Genomic DNA, 20,567 nt, shown 5'->3' with positions numbered 1-20,567 from the left:
GGGCATTTGGGTGTCACTGTGTCCAGAACTCACCTGGTCACTCAACATCACTCCCTTACTCCAGAGAACAAAAACGGACTTCCGCAAATGCCAATCCCTTCCTCTCAAACCGATGGGTACAGTTGCCTTATTAAAAATGAGGATACTCCCCCGGTCTCTATACATAATTCAGAGGCTTCCACTACACCTCGCTTGCAGATGGTTCCGAACACTAGACTGAATAGCCACAGCTTTCCTATCGAATACCTCTAGACTGAGCACGGACTTCACCTCCTGTAAAAAGGCCTTGTACAATGGTGGACTGGGCATGACCAATCTTTTGCCTCCTACATCACTTTTGCCGGATACATCACTGGTTCACCATTGGATGGTCCGACCAGGCGTATCGAATTGAGCTGGAGAACCTTGGATTCTCCCGGATCCAATCCATGCTCTACTGAGCTCCGATCCCCCGCACACTCGCCACAGTCTCTATAGCAGTTTTGGTCACCTGGCGCTCAGTGCTGCGTTGCACACAGTGAGACAATAAAATGACAATACAAACACCCTTGTGGAATGGCGCCTGGCTTGGTGAGGTGGGAACACTAGAGGGTTTTTGCAAATGGAACGTGGTTGAAATCTCGCAGCTTGGGGACGTATAGAGAGGTAATCACATGTGCTCCTTTCGTGACTTACAAACCCAAACTCATAAGCACTGCCCCCCACCCAGTTCTATAAATACCTGCAACTTTGATATGCTGTCACCCCCTACACACCTGCGGACACCACGCTCCCAGAATTTAGTCCTTTGGAAGCCAAAATCCTGATGGGTGACCTTGGGAAAGGAGGGGTATCTAAGATCTACCGCTCCCTAGTCAATAACTCACTGACCTTCCTAGATGGATGTAGGACGTTACAACGCATACTTTTACAACGCATACCTTTACAACGCATTTTTTACATCGCATATTACCTTTACAACGCATACCATTACAACGCATACCATTACATTGCATGTAAGCTAAGTATTGGATAGTGTAGGGGTAAGAATTACTATTCTAACTCCAGGGGGGTGCAACAGTAGGGTAAGTGTTGGATAGTGTAGGGGTAAAAATGACTATTCTAACTCCACGGGGTGCAATAGTAGGGTAAGTGTTGGATAGTGTAGGGGTAAAAATTACTATTCTAACTCCAGGGGGTGCAACAGTAGGGTAAGTGTTGGATAGTGTAAGGGTACTATGTGTTGTAATGCTATGCGTTGTAATGGTATGCGTTGTAGTGGCTGCGTTGTAATGACATCCGTTGTAGTGGTATGTGTTGTAGTGTCATGCGTTGTAATGGTTGTGCTGTAGTGTCATGCGTTGTAATGGATGTTGCGTTGTAAAAGTTTTGTTGTAATGGTAGTGCGTTGTAAAAGTTGCGTTGTAAAGGTTGTTTCCCCCCTGGATGCCCTTAGATGTCGCTGGGAGGGCTGGCTGGGCCCCCTGGTAGAGGAAAACTGGAGGGGCACTCCGATGGCCCCCCGAATAACCACCATGTAAGCCAAGCTTAGGCTAATTTAGCTCGATTACCTACATTGTGCATACCGGACCCTGGCCCTTCTACAATGAGTAGGGCTTCTAGACACCCCCCCCCCCCCTGTGCCTACGATGCCAGATGCAACCCGCAGATTTCTATCACATGGTATGGACCTGTGGCCCCCTCACCTTATACTAGGAGAAAATAGTGTGATCTGAGCGCTGTCCTGGTTGGGAGGTCCCACTTAGTCCATTAGCCCTGCTCTTGGGAGTCCTGAACGGCCTGGGTGGGACCCAGGAAGAAAAAAATGTCCTCAGAACAGCGATTATGGTGGCCAAACGCAACATAGCAGCGGCATGAAAGGACCCTGATCCCCCTAATATCACTAAATGGCGTAGAGGGGTAGCCAGGTGCGCAGCACAAGAAAAACCCATATACAAAGTGAGAGGCTGTCCCGCCAAACAAGACCCGTGTGGGGGGAAATGGCTGGGTCTACTGACTTAATTGGGGATAAGGAGACACTGAGGAATGAAATGAGATGAATATGTCTAAAGTAATTTCGCACTGAGAACATACCACTGATCTTGTAATAACACTTACTGCACTAACTGTAGGATCTGTCTATGCTGCTGGTTTTTCGTATGTATATGTTAAGAAAAACAACTATAATTTGCTAGAAAACGTTAAGGAGAGTGAAACCTTTTCATACTAGGCCAGTGTGCCTACGTTCTTATTACATATAGTTTATTTTAACTCCATTTATAGCAGATTGCTTAATTCTACTCTAGCAACATTTAAGCACCCTCAGAACCTGGTTATAAGAACTGTGTATACTCAAAAGAAATTAAAAAACATTTTAGGTGCTAGAGAAAAACTGGGCTGGATGACCACTAAAAAAAGGATTGAATTACAAATTTGCACAGAACCATCTATGAAACCTCTTTCTATCAGGGATGACTATTCTGTATTGCCCAATAAGAACACTGCATTCCAGTACTGCTTTGTTGACCAGAGTGCTGAAGCTTTGTAAAGCTGAGTCGGTAGAGATATTTTCCATTTTTTTTGGGGTCAAAGATTTGGAATAATGTTCCACTGAATATCTGACCAATTCATAACTTTTAGAAATTTAAAAAAAAAAGAAGAAAAGTTTATATAGTGGTGTAATATTAGTCTAACCGGCTATGCATTTTGATTGTGGCCCCTTTATGAAGAGCCAGCGACTAGGATTTTGTGTATATTATGGTCTTTGCTATGGTTCGTCTGGCTTTGTGACGTTTCCGTTAGATGCTATTTATAGCACTTATTTGTTTGTTTTGGCGGTCTTAGCGCCAAGATGCCTCAGTGAATGAGAGCTTAATAAATGAATAATAATAAAAGGTAAATACTCCGAGTGATCCCGTGGAGAAGTCTTTGTCCTTTGAAAAGAAGAAAGCCAATTAAGACATGGATTTGAATTGCTCTTGAAGTGGCAATAACAAGTCCGGATAAAACAAATGGCTCAGGACCCTGAAGTGCCTCAAATTCATTTTGTGGAACTTGTTATCCCAAACAAAAACATACTTGAATGTATGACAGTGATAAGTAGAATAGTTAACTGTATATTGATATCAATACTCCCAAAAAAATTCTAAACTTCACTTACGACGGAATGACATTGTACATAAATTAGGCTCAAATCACACACAAAAAGAATACTAAAATGCACTTGATTTATATCTACATACAGGATAAAGATTTCCTCCTTTTTTATGATTTATAAATATCACCATTTGAACACTAAGAAAGCTGCACCAAGCTCAGGTTTCCAGGCCCGCTTCCTGGAATATCATGTGTCTATTCCCAAGGAATCCTACTATCCCTGTAGGGATTTCTGCACAGTGGAGCAGTCCACAAAGGAAAGGGAGCCCTTGTGCTTATGACCAATTTTCCTTTTTTTTCCATCTCTGCAAGGAAAACATTTTCCCCGTGGAGATAGGCCTTTCCCCAGACCCACATGAAATGGGGTGGGGGGGGGGATCAGTTCCCCTTTCCACTTTGGAAGGGGAGTTACTTCATCCTTTAACTGGAGTAAGGATTTTTACCATTTTCAAGAGTTTCGGAAGCCCACAAAAATACAGATTTGTGGACTACCCAAACTTCCAAGAAAAGAAAAAAAGGCACCTTGGAAAGTCTACCCGTTGAGTTGGATTTTCGAGTGCAGGTTTCTCCACATTCATGGTAGATGAATTTGCACTTGTAAATGCACATACTCCTGTCGGGAATCCTTTTGTCGATTTCTATTAAGTGCAGAAAATGTACACTGGGTTGTAAAATTTCATTTATGATCACATTTATCTTTGGAAATAGACACCTTTGGATTAAACTATTGTGTTTTTATCTAGGAACCTATATCGACATTTCTATTTTATGCCTTTGAACGGTTATAATCAATAATATCCCTATAATGGCATAAGGAATCATATCCATATCTAGTTGTAGCCCGTGCAGTATATTAAGCATCGCTACGTCCCCGAGCTGAAATAACGGTCTATTGTTTTCACACGACTCTAGAGATATACTCTTATTCTGAGGGAGCAAAGTTGTCATGTTATATGGTTGTAAGAAGCTAATCCCTTCTTGTCTATCCAGGGAGGTTAGACTCCTCCTCGTTTATTCGAGAAAGTTTCTAGTGACCTCTGAGCTAGCTGGCGAAACTTAAGTCTAATATAGTCAGTAGAGACCTAGTCGACCTCAGTCCTACGTCTACACTGCAGAATATATTATTCCAATGCGCAGAGCCTATTGGGAATGTAGGAACTACACTACATGGCGCCCAACGTTTGGTAAGGCGATAAAACTAACGCAAGACGTTAGAGTAACTCAGTCGTGCTTTTTCACACAGACCCTTTTTCCCGTAAATACTCCAAAAGACGTCTGGAGTGGGTAAGAGGTTAAAATCTGCCGGAACTTAGTAGGAAGAGATTCCTATGTATAGTTTTTGGTTTAGTCAACGTTGAAGGATACAGTGTTCCAAAATATTGTGCACCTAATCTTGGTTTCCTTGAAACTTGATCTGCAACAAAAACTTTCTACCAGTAAAAATGGTGGAAAGTGCGGAAGAAACGGAGGCAGCTAGAATAGCAGCTCAACTCCTAGAGGAGGACACGAGTCTCCTACGAAATGCTATACTCATTCCGGTCAACATAAGAAAAACTATAACTCTTAAACTTATAGAAAACGGACTGACATCACGAGGTGGTACAGTCATATTCGTGGTAGAGGCCCATGAATATCGGCAGACAGAAGTATTCTATTCATGGATAAACTTTCCAGGAGCAAACGCTGTAACACACGAATTCCACTATCACAAAATAGAGGAACCTCCGGATGAATACACTCCTTTCGAGGAGGTTGAAATCCCATTAAAATACCAAGAGCACTTGCTCTGGTTCAAAGGCGCCCTAAAACATAATAATCACATAACCAGGCTCGGTCCACTAGGTAGACCAGAAGCAACGGGTCCGGTCCTATGCAACTATGCAACACACCCAGACTACAAAACAATGTCAAGCGAACAACTCCTAGTCAAACTAAAAGAATTAACAAAGGCATATAGAGAATTAGTTCAACTGGCTAGGGAAGCAGCATCTGTGGCGATCCGCCAGAAACTGAAGGAAACGGATATAGCAGAACAACCATTTGAACTTGCCAGAATCATAGAAAAATCCTATGAGGAACTAGGTAGCGATAGTTTGGGTGGTAAACCGGTAAAACCCCAACTAACTGAAAATCCTGAAAAGATATTTATTAAAAATAATCTAAATACTCCAAAAAAGAACTGGGATGGAAATAATCAATCCCCTCCCAAAGGGAAAAGATTCCAGTCCAGAGGTAGGTCTCCTCAGCGTAGAGAGAGATCTCCAAGCCGAGAAGACAAGTCTCCCCAAAGGGAACCCTCTGAAGAAAGATACAACCTTAGAGATAGGGATTAAATAAGAAAACCGGACAGATATCAAGATGTTGACACACGTCCCTCTCGATCCTTCTCAATCAATCTTTCTCGATCTTCCTCACAGAAATCGGAAAGAAGAGGACGTTCAGAACAAAGAGAAGAGCACGTCAAGTCCAAAGACAAGGAACCTGCTCAAAGTAAAAAATCAAAAATTCCAAGAAAGAAGGTAGCCAGTATTAAGATAATCAAGCATGCCGAGGATACTAAGGACACAGCTGAAAAATGGAGAGTGAGCCCAGACAATGCTAGACAGCGCAGCAGAAGTGACCATAGCTCGCAAGATCCTGATAAATCATCTGGAGACAGTGGACACGAATGAATACATTCAGGTGGAAACTGCAGATACCAGAGTTAGCAAACCTCATAAAATATACGAAATAACATTACGTATAGAGGGAGATAAGACTAGGAAAGTAAGGGGTCTGTTTTGGGATAACCTTTCAAAAGGCTATGACATCCTATTAGCTGAGAAAGACTAGCCACCAGAGTTTGTCAGGGAGTGCCCTCATGGCAAAGAAATGATTATGCCTGCCTTCTCAAATCAAATTCCAATTCATAGAAAATACATATATGCTAGAAAATGGGCAGTCGCCCAAGCTCCTGCATTATATAAAAATCATGTAGGATGGGATGAGGACTCTCCTCCTCACAAAATCCAGTTAAAATGTCAACCAACTGCACAAAGGCAGTACCCAATTAAGCAAGAAGCTAAAAAACAAGTCAAGGAGATCTTAGATCAGCTTGAATACCAAGTGGTGATCGAAACATGCACCTCTCAAATGAACAATCCTTTGTTTCCTGTCTCCAAGCCAGACGATTCATATCGTCTAGTCTTGGACTACAGACACCTTAACTCATGTTGCAAAACATTTGCAGTACAAAACGCACATAGTGCAGCACTAATGAACAACATCGTTTGCAAAAAATACAGAAAAACAGACATCTCTAATGGATTCTTTTGTCAAAATATTGCACCTGAAAGCAGGTACTTAACCGCTTTCTCAATAATGGGGTCACACAAATTTCTGTCGACTCCCACAAGGATTCAAGATTAGCCCAGGATTATTCTCAGCAAGGGTAACAGAGTTACTACAAATATATGATGATGAGGCATTATCTTATGACGATGACATCTATCTCACAGATGATGACCTGGATACTCACTTGAAAAGAGTGAACACCATAATACTTGGTTTTGCAGCAGAGGGTTACAAATTCAACTTTAAAAAGTCACGAATTGTCCATCTAACTGTCCTATTTTTAGGATATGAATTATCAAGTGAAGGCAAAAGCCTAGCAGACAACTTCTTAGAGAAGTGTGCTGTACTCTAAGCACCAAAAACGCTGAAGAACTTACAATCAATACTAGGTTTCCTGAATTTCGGAAGAACTTACATTCTAAACTATGCGGAGAGAGTTAAACCTCTCTATGAATTAATAAAACCTGATTTTAAACCAATTAATTGGACTCAGAAACACACAGAAATTTTGAGGTCATTGCAAACAGACGTTAGCTAAAACGAAATTACATAACACACGCAACCTTGTAATCAGAGTCATCCCAGGAAGATGCGGATTCATGTACCTGACCTTTAATGAGGGAAAAACGGTACCAATAGCTTACAAATCACATTTGTACACACAAGTTGAAAGAGCTTTCGGTTATACAGAGAAAATTGTAAATACGGTCAAATCTATTGTAGCAAAAGAAAGAGCCCGAGCCCAAGGCAAAAGAATAACTGTTTTTACAGCTGAATCAGCTCTTGAGGCGTTATTTACCCCAGTTAACCTAAAAACGGTGGCACTAGATCCGGAATGGATACAATGGGAAAATTCTCTTGCTGCAAAGGAAGTGACATACTATTTTGACCCGAATTTAAAAAAAACGGAAAGATCTAGAATATGAAGAATATACTCTGCCATTCGAAATTCTGCCTCTCCAACAGTACTCTTGCGTAATCTACATGGACAGATTTGCACAACATTACGATGTGGATAATATATCCTACAGTGCAGCGTGCGCGATTGTTAAAGGCCGCTGGCTTTGTGGTAAATTCAGACCAAAAGTAACAAAAACTGAATCACTGAGAAACTGTTCGGCTCAGCGAGCTGAAATCAGATCTTTAAAGATGGCGTTTGAAAATGCTGATCGCGAATTCCCAACACTAATAGTGTGCGATTCACATTTTTGCGTCAAATCTTACAATAATGACTTGCAGAACTGGGTTCAAAACGATTACAAAGATGACACAGGTACCACAATAAAGCATAAGAAGCTTTGGGAACAGGTAGTCCTTTTGCAAAAAGAACTACAGAAGACTCACGTGATATATACACTGAGTCATCAACGTGATGGCGTTCACGTTGCAGGGAATTCATTGGCTAATACAGCCACAGCGGAAGCATTTCAACCGGCTTCCGTAGCCACAAAAAAGCGTTCAGAAAAATACATAGATGGGGAAACCATGCTGGCGGTAAAAATGTCTTCAAAAGGCGACTGTGCAGCACTACCCGTGAACTATCCACTCAATTATACATACATAATTGATGCAAACTCCGTTCCTTTTGCTCGAATCCCTGGAGTGGGGGATAGAGTAATTCCAAACACGAACAGGAGAATCTTTTTAATAGCAGACGCACACATGGGATTGGGTCTAAGGCACCAAGAGATCAAAGAATCTCTGATAGAATTACAATCGGAATACTGGTGGCCGGGAATGCGCCTGCAACATTACAAATGTGTAAAGAGCTGTTCAAACTGCAACAGAGATCGCAGCAGTGAACCGACCGGAGTAGTGCCATGGCCATTCTAGTAGTTAGCATAAGGCTATCTATACGTAAAGTCCAGCGTCCCATTAAAATCCTTTTAAGACTAGATACACTTAAAAATTGTGGCCTCAGTGCTTGGCTGACGCCAGAACTGTTATAAAAGATTTGCGAGTCTATATCGGCACATACGCAATTGGCATGCTACATTCTGATCAGGGTCCTGCTTTTAGCTCTCGAGCTTATAAGGAGGCCATGACCAGCATGGGCATTGCATTGAGGTACTCTTGTCCCTTCCATCCTGAGGGAAATGGGATTGTGGAAAGAAAAAACCAGGACATAAAGCAATCTATAACGGCGAGGGTATTAGGTTCGGGTGATGGGTGGGTCCAACATTTAACACGTATCCAACGTAGTCTTAGCAATCTGCCAAGAAATTCTCTTAAAGGTTTCAGCCCGTACGAACTATTGTTCGGAACTAAAATGCATATTCAGGATTTAGATAGTCAGACTTCAGTGGTAAAAGAAAATAAAGGCTTTGATATCAAAGATCGTTTGGCTGTCTTACAGGATTGAAATGAAACAAGAAAAACCCTGAGCAACATAAAGTTAAAAGATCAGCCAACAACCACTGAAGATAAACCACCTGTCCCAGCAAGGCCTGTCTGGATTCCAAAGATTGGGGATCTGGTCAGAGAGAAGATCACGGTGAAGAAGGAATTTGGGCCTTCTTACAGAAAAGCAGTACCTGTCTTAGCTATCAGCGGAACAAGATCAGTTGTACTACCGCCCCTTGCTGGTAAAAAGGAGAACCGAGTTGTATCCATCGACCTGGTAAAACCACAATCATGTGGCCAATAATAAGTAAGTAATAAGTAGTAGGCCAAGTGGACTCCCAAGGAATAGCAGAATACCAAAATTTGCAACAATCCAAGAGGTTCAAACTGAGAGACTAATCACATTTGATAAACCTGAAGTAAATAAGAAAGGACTATGCAACAATGCCATGGAACTTTTGCCTCTTGAAACCCAAATTGCAACAGTTCGTCGAGAAACGACAGGCTTCAGAGTATACTAATGAAACAAAATCTGAAAAAACAAAAGAAAATTTGGAAGCAATTCCAACAATTGACAGAACTGCATCTGGCTACTTCATCAATTTCGATAACTTTTCTGAAGATCCAAGCGAACCTGAAGAAACGCCAACAACAAAAACTTTCAAAGATAAAGTAATTGAATTCTTTCATCAACTCAAAGAAACCTATCTGATTTCTCCATGGATTGAATGTTGGATTGTGTTAGGTGTACTTTTCCTCCTGCTTTGGCTCATCATGGTACTTTGTTTGGGAAAATTCATTGAGGGACAATACAGTACAATGGACACAGCAAGTCAGAACATCAACTTGGTCCTAAAGCCACACAAGTCATCTTACATCGAGAAAAGAGAACTATCATCAGTGAATGTCACAGCCATTCCAATTTCCGGGGGGGGGGGGGGGGGTAGCTTGGGACAAAACGGATTACGAAATCTATGGCCCGGTTGAACTCTTGAAATATCCCCATCAATTCAAGGTTTCATTAAGTGACTTTGAAAAACCAAGTACTTTCTCTGATGAATGTGACTTTGAAAGCATAAATAATATGATGTCAGATTTAGTATTGTCAGCAAAATTTACAGAACATGATTATTTACAGGGTTCTTCGAACTATGAACAGATTTACTGTTACAACCACTATGCACATCAGCATTTGCATAAATCTGCTCAGCCTAGAGATGTTTTTAAATATAATCAATGGGAACATTGTGCAACTCCACCTAAAAGCAGTTCGAAAACATTTTATAAGAAATTTCCATAATTCTCAGGGTTTAACACGCGTGATGCAGAAACATTTTATTTTAAAGTGTTAAATAAGACAGGGATAAAAACAATGTTGACAAATACTAAATTAATTTATTACGAAACATTTTATGAAAAAATGATCACATTTGGTTTTGATTTCTGGAAAGAAAATATTGAAACGAAAACCATCTGGGGTACAAAAGAATGGCAGGTCCAGGGTTTGGAAGCATTATTTAGAGCCTGCATGATCCCAGAACAACTAATATTCTTGAATGACACCATTCAGCAGACTACTTGTCTTGGCCTAGCTAAGATAAAAGACTTAAACAAACTGTCTATTCCAAAGCCGATACCTGATAGTAACACCACTACAGATGTAGAGATAGACGTATCCCATATTATACAACAAAACGGAACACATCCTGATTAGAAAAAGTGTTTGATCTGGCCAACAGACACAAATAACTGTCAAGATAGATTCCTGAACAAAATCCAGGGGTTCAAAGTGACCAGACCAGACCCTAGATACTCCCAGAGACAACATCCAGGGATAGTTACAACATACAGTGTAGGGAAACTATGCCTTGAATGGCTAGAGAGATCCTCACTGGCAAAAATTAAGCAACACTTGACTTTACTTAAAGACGGTGCTGACTTGCGTTATTTCATAATGGGACCATGCAAACAGCGTCCGTTTCATAGCAGCCGGTATATATGCTACGTACAACGAAGCTTGGAAAGTAATGCAAATTGAGACAGCAGAGAAAATACGAGAAATTGATCGTATTAATTTGGAAAAATCACTTTCTGTTGTGGGCAATGGGTTAATGACTCTGTCCTCCAGAATATATTCACTGGACAGTATTGTATCATCTGCAATCGATATAATAGATCAGGACTTACTAATGTTACAACATGGTCAGTCCCAATCCTGGCACATGTACTCTGCTTAAAGTAGAACTATTCTTAAATAACAGAGCTTCTACTTTTAGGAACTCTAGAGACAATATATTACCTCAGCCTCTAGCACATTTACAGCAACTGTATTTAAATGTGATGAAATGGTCTCAACCTTCTTTTCTGTATTAAGAGCTGTTTCATGTGTAATTTTCGCAAAATCATTCGGTTGATATATATAAGCAATTTCTTTTCTGAATGATTACACTGCTTGAATGCGTACAGTACCAATTATCATTTTCGTGTATTTCGTGTGCACCATTTCGAATGCATACAATGTATTTTGTGGTGGGTTGGAATACACATGCACTTTTAAATGTTTACTATTGCTTAGTTTTAGTAATGATGGACATTAGATCGCGGAGTGGGTATTGTGTTTTTATCTAGGAACCTATATTGATATTTCTATTTTATGCCTTTGTACGGTTATAAATCAATAATATCCCTATAATGGCATAAGGAATCATATCCATATCTAGTTGTAGCCCGTGCAGTACATTAAGCAAGGCTACTTCCCCGAGCTCCTAGAAAGCACAACGAGTTCTATAAACAAACCAAACCTCCAGCAACCTGGGAAATCCCCACTTGCTTTTGTTTTGATTTCATCCTAGAACTCCTGTGAAGCACTGTAAGAATAGCCAGTTCTTAGTGACATCTTTATTGACGTCTTATGTCCAACCTTACGTCAAACCCGGCACCTTTCAGGTATAAATATACCAACGTTGCCTTAAGCAAACACACGGTGGTGGTTTTGGAGCGGAGCAGCCAACTACTTCCCCGAGAGCCCAGCTGATGCGAGAGCCCACGGACGCTGCCCCTCCTCTTTGACGCGCTGAGAAAGACGCTGTCTTTTTCTCCAGCCGAGAAAATCCAGCTCCGGCGTTTCCAGCCTACCCTTGTGGGTTGCTGGGATATCGAGTCCTGAAGGAGAGATACCAGACCTCCTGCATTCTATTACCCAGGTACGGCGCTGACTAAACCCCTAAAGATAATTCTTGAATCAGATTCTTGGCAAAACCAGCTTAACTTAAACTGCTACTTACTTACTCCTTCCCATGTATTAGGCTTAGGTCAGGTACACCGCGGTAGGCGTATTCTAGAAGCACCAGTTGAGTACGTTAGTCAATGTATATATGTATGTATATATTTTATCCATTTTAATGTATCTTATGGCTAAGAAACCATTTCAATGCTTTTACAGTATTATTTCATAATACTCTTTTTACTGTACGCACTTTACTTTACATTAAGTATTGCAATTGTGGCAATTCATTTCTCTTGCATGAGAAAAAAAGACTGCTCAATAAATTACACCTTTTATTGAAAACGCCCGTCTCTCTATTTCTCTGCATTCTGGTGAAACTAAGTATGCACTTCTGACTGAGTAACGGTCTATTGTTTTCACATGACTCTAGAGATATACTCTTATTCTGAGGGAGCAAAGTTGTCATGTTATATGGTTGTCAGAAGCTAATCCCTTCTTGTCTATCCAGGGAGGTTAGACTCCTCCTCGTTTATTCGAGAAAGTTTCTAGTGACCTCTGAGCTAGCTGGCGAAACTTAAGTCTAATATAGTCAGTAGAGACCTAGTCGACCTCAGTCCTACGTCTACACTGTATCTACTGTCTACTATATATTATTCCAATGCGCAGAGCCTATTGGGAATATAGGAACTACACTACAAAACTGGTGAAACATTGTTTTTTCTTTCATAGTTCTTTTTATTAAACACTTTCGACATATATCACCACAGTTACATTTAGGCCAGAGACACATCATTCCACATTATTAACATTGAAATTGCAATAACAATCAGAATGAATGAGGTACATAAATCAAGGGGATTCTAGAGTGCCTATATCAACTTGTCGAGTCGGCACAAATGTCACCTCTATAGTGGTTCCCTGCTCCCCACACCTCACTCCATTTCCCAGGGCATCCTTTGGCCGCATTTATTTATTTATTTATTATGCAACTTATAACGCGCAGACTAAACCCGAAGGTATCAAGGCGCATAGACCGACTTTTCCCTATACATACTCCAGTCTAAATCTTCCTCCCATTTCCTTATGTGGGGCGGTTGGAGCGCCTCCCACAACTGCGCAATATTTCTTTTTGCGATCATGTATGCCATGGTTACCCACCGCGTGTTATTTGTATTTAGATCAGTGGGTTCCCAAACGTTGAGAATACACCTTCGCGCCTCTCGTTGCAAGTGTACCCCCAACACTACCCGCAGGGTGTCATGTATGTGCTTCCAGTATGCTTGTATATAGTGACATTCCCACAGTATGTGGAAGAACGTCCCTGGTTCTCCACACCCTCTTTTACACTCTGCACTTTCCGTTTTCCCCATCTGGACCAGTTGGGAACCTGTCACATACGTTCTGTGGAGTATTTTAAGCTGTATTAACCGCAATCTGGCCGGAATTGCAACCTCCCGTGGGGATGATAGCGCCACCTGCCAGTCCTCCTCATCAAGTTCCAACCCATCACTGTTCAATTTCCTCTTGAGGGCCTGCAGCGGATCTGCCATATTATTAAATAGTTTCTTGTAGATAAGGGGGATTGTCTTTTCGGGAAGGTGTCTTTCTAATATTCTATCCTCCATAGAGGAAGCTTCTGAGAGCGTGGCATTTCTCGGTATCTGGTAAAGTAAGGCGTGCCGGACCTGGAGATATCTGTAATGCTCTGTATCACCCAGACCACATTGTTGTTTCAGTGAGGCAAAGGGAAGGACTGTACCCTCCCCCCAGATGTCTTTTATCCACATGATCCCAATTGTGTCCCACTTATCAAACCCCTTAGTACGCCAAAGGCTCCAAAGTGTCTCCGAACCCCACAGTGGTGTAGCCAGAGTGAGTTTGTTTTCCCATTGCATGTTCCTATTAACTGCATGCCATACATGAGTGGAATGAGTCGTGGGTCCAATCAGGGGAAATCCACGTGGTTTGGCATACAAAACTCCATTATAGTCACCGCCAGGGAGCAGCCACCTGTCCATAGCATATCCCGGATCATCCGGACGGCCATATATCCCATGATTGGTAGCCGCAAGATGGGACGCCCAATATTATTTCCTACGGTCTGGAAGGCTGATCCCCCCGTCGTATCGATTAAGAGTTAGTTTAATAAGCGCTATACGAGGTCTACCTTCCCAAAGGAGTTGCCTCTGGAGGCTCTCCACGTCCCTGAAGTAAGACGCTGGGACCGGGTCCATCGCATTCTGGAGCGCATATAGGAAGCGAGGCAAGGCCATCATTTTAAACAGGACCGCTCTTCCTAACAAAGAGAGGGGAAGGGATCTCTAGTGTGCTACATCCATTTTAAAGCGCTGTATGGGAGGATCCAAGTTACGAGCAAATCGGAACCTCAAGTCCAGCGTCACATATATGCCGAGATACAGAAAGTCTTCAGGCGCAACTGGATTGGAGAGTTTGGCGGAATTCTGGGTGGGTCCCCGTGGATGATATAAATCACTGACTTAGACCAATTAACAGTAAACTCCGAGTATCTCCCGAATATAGCCAGTATATCCAGAAGGCCAATTAACGACACCCTGGGGGAAGTTACTTAGAGTAGGATATCATCTGCATATAAAGATATCTTATCCTCCCAATCAAGCGACCACCTCATTCCCCGGATTACCCGATCTTGCCTGATCCAGGCCGCCAATGGTTCCAGTGCCAACGCAAAAAGAAGCGGTGACAAGGGGCAACCCTGACGTGTCCCTCTCTTGAGCGGGAAATCTGCAGATCTGCGGTTGTTAACCACTACTCAGGCCATGGGGCCGGAGCACAAAAGACGAACCCATCCCGTAAACTCCGGACCAAACCCCAGCTTGCGCAAGACCGTGAAGAAGTATGGCCACTCGACCATGTCAGACGCCATGGTAGCGTTTAACAATATCACTGTGGATGACTCCTGTATTGTGGGAGCTCTACCGAGCACTCCATGTAATCTACGCAGGTTAAGTGCTGTGTTACGGTGTGGCATAAAGCCCGATTGATCAGGATGCACCAAGGTGCTTATGACTTGGACTAAACGTGTTGCCAGCAATTTAGCCAGGACCTTAGGTTCCACGTTCAATAGTGAAATTGGCCTGTATGAGGCACAGATGGTCCTGGGTCTTCCGTCCTTGTATATTACAACTATATTGGTAAGTCGTTGATCATATGGGATTATTCCTTTCTCTTTACTTTCATGCCACATTGCGCGGATATGGGGCGCTAGTTTATTCGGGGCCGATTTGTGTAATTCAATGGGAATACTGTTAGGTCCTGTTGCTTTACCAGAATTCACCCCCCCAATTGCCTGCGCCACCTCATCATCTGTCAGCGGGGATTCCATGTATTGGACATTTTCTTCAGAGAGTACGGGCAACCCTATATCTCTGAGCAGGCCGCCATTCTTCATCTCGGTGTATCTCCCCGTCGAACGATATACCCCTTGATAATATTTTGCAAATGCATCTACTATTTCTTGCGGGTCTGTAGTGGGAATGGAGTCTATTCCCTGCACCTCCGGCACCAATCGCGACGCCCACTCCCTATTGTCCAACCACGCAATAAGTTTTCTAGCTTTATACCCATGTCTGCTCAGTGCCCTGGCTCTATCTCCGGCAATGCTGTTAAACTCATCTTGTCTCAGCTTGAGGAGGTGTACTCTTTCAGGGGGTCCTCCTCCTCCTCCTCCTCCTCCTCGGGAATACTGTTAGGTCCTGTTGCTTTCCCGGAATTCACCCCCCAAATTGCCTGCGCCACCTCATCATCTGTCAGCGGGGATTCCAAGTATTGGACGTTTTCTTCTGAGAGTACGGGCAACCCTATATCTCTGAGCAGGCCGCCATTCTCCGTCTCGGTGTATCTCCCCATCGAACGATATACCCCTTGATAATATTTTGCAAATGCATCTACTATTTCTTGCGGGTCTGTAGTGGGAATGGAGTCTATTCCCTGCACCTCCGGCACCAATCGCGACGCCCACTCCCTATTGTCCAACCACGCAATAAGTTTTCTAGCTTTATACCCATGTCTGCTCAGTGCCCTAGCTCTATCTCCGGCAATGCTGTTAAACTCATCTTGTCTCAGCTTGAGGAGGTGTCCTCCTCCTCCTCCTCCTCCTCCTCCTCAATACTGTTAGGTCCTGTTGCTTTCCCGGAATTCACCCCCCAAATTGCCTGCGCCACCTCATCATCTGTCAGCGGGGATTCCAAGTATTGGACGTTTTCTTCTGAGAGTACGGGCAACCCTATATCTCTGAGCAGGCCGCCATTCTCCGTCTCGGTGTATCTCCCCATCGAACGATATACCCCTTGATAATATTTTGCAAATGCATCTACTATTTCTTGCGGGTCTGTAGTGGGAATGGAGTCTATTCCCTGCACCTCCGGCACCAATCGCGACGCCCACTCCCTATTGTCCAACCGCGCAATAAGTTTTCCAGCTTTATCCCAATGTTCATATATCCTACTTTGGACCTCTCTGCTCAGAGCCCTAGCTCTATCTCAGGCAATGCTGTTAAACTCATCTTGCCTCAGCTCGAGGAGGTGTACTCTTTCAGGGTCCTCCTCCTCCTCCAGGTCCGGGTCCTCCTCCTCCTCCGGGTCCTCCTCCTCCGGGTCCGGGTGGTGGTGGTGGTGGTGGCCCTCCTCCTCCTCCTCCGGGTCCGGGTGGTGGTGGTGGTGGTCCTCCTCCTCCTCCGGGTCCTCCTCCTCCGGGTCCGGGTGCTGGTGGTCCTCCTCCTCCGGGTCCGGGTGGTGGTGGTGGTCCTCCTCCTCCTCCTCTGGGTCCTCCTCCTCCGGGTCCGGGTGGTGGTGGTCCTCCTCCTCCGGGTCCGGGTGGTGGTGGTGGTCCTCCTCCTCCTCCTCCTCCTCCTCCTCCTCCTCCGGGTCCGGGTGGTGGTGGTGGTGGTCCTCCACGTGGTCCTCCTCCTCCTCCTCCTCCTCCTCCTCTCTTTCTTTCTTTCTTTTCCCCCGCAACCAGGGAGAGAATTTCTCCCCGGATGACTGTTTTGAAGGCCTCCCACAGGGTTTGAGCGGAATCCACTGTGCCCACATTGTCCCGAAAGTAATGGTCTGCAGCTTTGACTACTTTCTCACGAGTGGGTGGGTCCTTCGACTACTTTCTCACGAGTGGGTGGGTCCTTCAAGTACCAGGATTTGAGAGGAGCCTACCAACGCTCATCTGTTCTATACTAATTTTTAGCCACACTGGGGAGTGGTCTGATATGCCCCGACCTAGGTGCCTAACTTCCCGGATAGTCTGCGCCTGCATCGCCGGGACGTGAACATAGTCTATGCGAGAAAGACTATTGTGCATGCTTGGTACATGGGTGTATTGTGACCTAACCGGGTTGTCGATCCTCCACGCATCTACCAGCCCCATTGTCTCTGTGAAATTCTTTAACCAACTCGCCGCGGGTTTAAGTGCATGCGGTGGGTGGCGATCAAGCTCTCCTGACATTACTGCATTGAAATCCCCCCCTAGTATTAGATGACCCATTGGGAGTGAGAGGAAAATTGTACTTATGTCTTTGAATGTGTCTGTCTGCAAGCCTGATGGGATGTAGACCGACATAAATGTGTCTGTCTTCCCTTTCCATTGGACTGACACCGCAATATATCTGCCTCTCTTGTCTGCCCACTTTGCCTGGATAGTGAAGGGGAATGAGTTTTTAACCAGTATGCCAACACCCCGTGACCCTGAGGTGAATCCCTCGTGCGCTACTAGCTTATACCCTCCTCTATGTAAGGCCATACATTTATTCCCAACTAGGTGTGTTTCCTGTAAAAGGACGACATCTGGAGTGTGCCTTCTAATAAATTGGTTAATCATGCCTCTCTTTATCTTGTCCCCCAGGCCATTCACGTTTCAAGTGAGCACTCTGACCCCTAATTCTTTTTTAGTGCACATCAATGGATCTATTGCAAGGTCACAACCAAGCGACCCAACGCCTCCATAAATGAGAGTCTAGACCTGTGCTGCGATCCATTAGTGTAGAAAAAAACAAGAGTCAAACCTAACTAACATAAACACAAAAAGCAATACAACCCCTAACCTCCACCCCCCCCTCCCTGCACCCCTACACACGGCATACGCCCATCCCCAACTAGCAGAGTGCGCCCGTCGCCCGACACACAAAAACTACAAAGCTACTAAAGGTAGTAAAAAGGGAGGTGCCTGCAACCTGTTCCCACCCCCCCAACCCCGCACTCAAAAAGAAAAACAATTGTCCATCTGAACTCGCATGTCTGGATACAGTTCCGAGCTCCCCGGGAGGATCTTACCAGGCAGGCGATCGTGCACCCATCAAATACCTGACAGAGTACAGACAGTCCATACAATCAGTTTCGGACTTAATCCTGTTCTTCAGTGGCTTCCTCCACCTCTCGAGCATTGAACCCAGGGCCATCAGGGGGGCGGCTGTCAATCCAGTTTGATACGATATCCGGATTATCAAAAAACCATGCCCTTCTCCCGGCCTCCACCCTTAGACGCGCCGGGAACATCATGGCGTATTTGTACCCCCTCTCTCGCAGTTTTTTCTTGACTGCCAGAAAGTTCCGGTTCTTCTTCTGTGCTAGTTGAGTAAAGTCCGGAAAGAAGGAGTGTGTGGCATTCTCGTAACGTAGGGGTCCTCCCAGACGGGCAGCCTGCAGGATAGCGTCTCTGTCCCAAAAATTCAGGACCCTGGCGATCATGGGACGTGGTGGCGCTCTGGGCCTCGGTCTTGCCCCGGAGCCCTATGTGCCCGCTCGATTGGAAAGAATTTTCCATTCCCCTTGGGCTTGAGATGCTGGAGAACCAACTCTTCCACAAACAGGTCGGGCCGGGCTTCAGATTTTTCAGGCACACCTAGGATGCGGATATTATTGCGCCGAGCTTTCCCTTCATATTCATTGAGCTTACGCTCCACCTGGTCCTGTCACAGTTTAAAATCATGCACTTCTTGCTGCAACTGCGCCACGTCCTCCACCAGACTAGCGGTCTTGATGTCCAGAGATTTGACCTTTTCATTTACTTTAGTAAGGTCTGCAAGTATTAGGTTTACTTCTATCGACACCATGTCCACCTTTGTGTCCAGCGCTTCCATCTGTTGCCCCAGGGAAGACTTTATCCCCTCTATTGCCCCCCATGACATCAAGAAGCGTCAATTCTGCCACCGGTCCCGATGAATCTTCTCCGCCCACTGCGCCTTGCTGAGAGTCAGATGGGGAACGTTTAGGCATAGTGTAACGGTCTAACTTATTGGTCTGCACGTGCTTATGCCCTTTCGATACCCTGGATGGGTGCCTCTCGCTATCCAGTTTGGTCACCATATCTTGAGCTACTCGCCCCGCTCACTAGCCTCGGTCCGAGAATGGATTGCAGGATATAGCTTTTCAAATCCACCCAGGGCTTGTGTCCACCAGTCCACTCAGAATCAATAGCGTGTGGCTCGCCAGGGGGGCCAGGAGCAGACAACCACAGCGATATGGGACTCCCGTCCACCTGAATCCCCACTAGGATCGCCTTCCCACTCCTAGCACCAGCATGGCAACCGCAACACTTCCTCCTCCACCAGCGGGGGGCACCAATCCCTCGGGTCTCTCCACACAGGCCTATATGCAGGAAGGAGGCACTTCACTTCCTCTAAGGGCCCATTCACTGACACCCTTCACCCAAAGGGCAGGGCCCGATAATTGGTTTCCTCCCCCTCTCCACTTCTGCAACATGGGGAGGGGGACCAATGGACACGAGCTCAGCTCACCCCCAGTCTCCTCACAGGGTGCAGCCCGCCACCACTCCGGTCTTTCCTCAGCTGCCCCTCCTCCACAATGAATTCAAAGGGCTCGGACAGCAGCATGGGGGGCCTCTCTCACCACCACTGCAGTCACTGCTCACCTCCCGCCGCTAACCTCCATCGCTTCCCGCAGTTGCCGACTCACACGGGCGGACCCAACCGGCGACTTCCGGTCCGGTTCCCCGCTGTTTTTGGTCTCCGCGGTGGCTGCTCCTCCACGCCAGGCCCCGGCGTTGGTCCCGGAGCAGGCCCAAAATCGCGCCGCCTGTATCTCAGGCTTCCAGTGTCCCCGGGGATCCAGACCAGGCTCTAGGTGCACCGCGCACTTTCCGATGTCGGGCACCACGCTCAGGTGGCAGGATAGTGGTCAGGATGCTGAGGCTGGGGGACAGTCCCAGAGGAGCCGGGCACTCACGCAGCCATCTTAATCAGGCTCTTAACTCTTCCCTTTGGTGAAACATTGTTGAAGTTGTTTTGGGACCTAGGTGCACAAAGCGATGTGTGACACTAGTCAGGGTTGTGAAATGAGCAAATTCAAATCTGCGGTTGGTGCTACACTTAGATTAACATGACTGTTAGGGCCTCATTTCAGGCTTAGCTTTCATTGAAAATGCCACCAGCTGCATTTATCAAAGTCTACAAAGCATCATCAATATGTATCACTACATACATGGTTACAGAATACACAAAATTCTATGAAAGGAGGTCTCCACAAGTTTAGCATCCGTCAGC

General features: G+C 44.9%; 1 protein-coding gene across 1 annotated transcript in view; it reads right to left on the bottom strand.

Annotated features, from left to right (window-relative positions):
* The window catches only part of CIBAR1 (CBY1 interacting BAR domain containing 1), a 483,963-nt gene that overhangs the window by 450,651 nt on the left and 12,745 nt on the right, over nucleotides 1-20,567 (bottom strand). The window lies entirely within an intron of this gene.

This window comes from Lissotriton vulgaris, chromosome 4_1 (assembly GCF_964263255.1).
Source record: "Lissotriton vulgaris chromosome 4_1, aLisVul1.2, whole genome shotgun sequence".
Taxonomy (NCBI): Eukaryota; Metazoa; Chordata; class Amphibia; order Caudata; family Salamandridae; genus Lissotriton; species Lissotriton vulgaris.
This window is presented reverse-complemented; position numbering and strand designations above follow the sequence as displayed.